The sequence below is a fragment of the Lolium rigidum genome, chromosome 2 (assembly GCF_022539505.1).
Source record: "Lolium rigidum isolate FL_2022 chromosome 2, APGP_CSIRO_Lrig_0.1, whole genome shotgun sequence".
NCBI lineage: Eukaryota > Viridiplantae > Streptophyta > Magnoliopsida > Poales > Poaceae > Lolium > Lolium rigidum.
The window spans coordinates 66,710,412-66,712,048 of NC_061509.1; the positions used below are offsets into that span (position 1 = coordinate 66,710,412).

The window sequence follows — 1,637 nt, forward strand, 5'->3', positions numbered from 1 at the left end:
GAGTTTGCTTACAACAGGGCGGTACATTCTACCACCGAGCTATGTCCCTTTGAGGTGGTGTATGGTTTCAAACCCATTACTCCACTTGACTTGTTGCCTCTACCCATACATGAGAGAGTCAATATGGAGGCATCAAAGAGGGCAGATTTTGTACGGAAGATACATGTGAAGACTAAATAGTTGATAGAGAAGAAAGGCAAGAACAATGCTGCAAGGGTGAACAAGAAGCGCAAAGAGATGTTGTTCCAGCCTGGTGATATGGTCTGGGTACATTTTCGCAAGGATAGGTTCCTGAAGCTGCGGAAGTCCAAGTTGCTTCCTCGTGGTGCTGGTCCTTACAAAGTGCTTGCCAAGATCAATGATAATGCATAATATATAGATCTTCCAACTGATGAGTTTGGTGCCAATAATTCTTTCAATGTGGCTGATTTGACACCATATAATGGAGAAGACCTTGGAGCGTCGAGGTCGGCGCCTTTTGAAGGGGGGGAGATGATGAGGACATCCCTACTACATTACTACCTCCGTCATTGCAAGATGAAGACAATGCTGCTGTGAAGCTCAAGTCCAATGAAGTCAGGATTGGACCTATTACAAGGGCTCGTGTGAAGCTACTCAAACAACAGGTGAACTTGTTCCTAAGTGATACTTTGATCGATGGGAACTTTATACTTCCTAAGTCCTATTACTTATGTATGATCAGGTATAAAGAGGGAGCAAGCATCGCACGAGGAGAAGAGAAGCAGCTGGACGTGAAGCTGGACATGGAGCTGGACATGAAGACATCCCATGGACACGCGAGGGAGGAAGAAGAAGCTGTCCAGGCCGGTGCCAGGCCCGGTCCGACCGGCCGCCTGATACGTCTCAAACGTATCTATAATTTCTTATGTTCCATGCTACTTTTATGATGATACTCACATGTTTTATACACACTTTATGTCATTATTATGAATTTTCCGGCACTAACCTATTGACGAGATGCCGAAGAGCCAGTTGCTATTTTCTGTTGTTTTTGGTTTCAGAAATCCTACAAAGGAAATATTCACGGAATTGGACGAAATCAACGCCCAGGGTCTTATTTTTCCACGAAGCTTCCAGAAGACCGAAAGGGAAACGAAGTGGGGCGACGAGGCGCCGCCACCTTAGGGCCGCGCGGCCAGAGGGGGGGGGGCCCGCGCCGCCCTATGGGGTGGGCCCCTCGTCAGCCCTCCGACTCCGCCCTTCCGCCTACTTAAAGCCTTCGTCGTGAAAACCCCAGTACCAAGAGCCACGATACGGAAAACCTTCCAGAGACGCCGCCGCTGCCAATCCCATCTCATGGGATTCAGGAGATCGCCTCCGGCACCCTGCCGGAGAGGGGAATCATCTCCCGGAGGACTCTTCATCACCATGATCGCCTCCGGATCGATGTGTGAGTAGTTCACCCCTGGACTATGGGTCCATAGCAGTAGCTAGATGGTTGTCTTCTCCTCATTGTGCCATCATGTTAGATCTTGTGAGCTGCCTATCATGATCAAGATCATCTATTTGTAATGCTACATGTTGTGTTTGTTGGGATCCGATGAATATGGAATACTATGTCAAGTTGATTATCAATATAGTGTTGTTTATGTTCTTGCATGCTCTCTGTTGCTAGT

At 47.9% G+C, this 1,637-nt stretch overlaps 1 pseudogene; it reads left to right on the forward strand.

The window, feature by feature from the left end:
* The window catches only part of LOC124686625, a 3,020-nt pseudogene extending 1,701 nt beyond the window's left edge, over positions 1–1,319 (forward strand).
* The last annotated feature ends 318 nt before the right edge of the window (positions 1,320–1,637 follow it).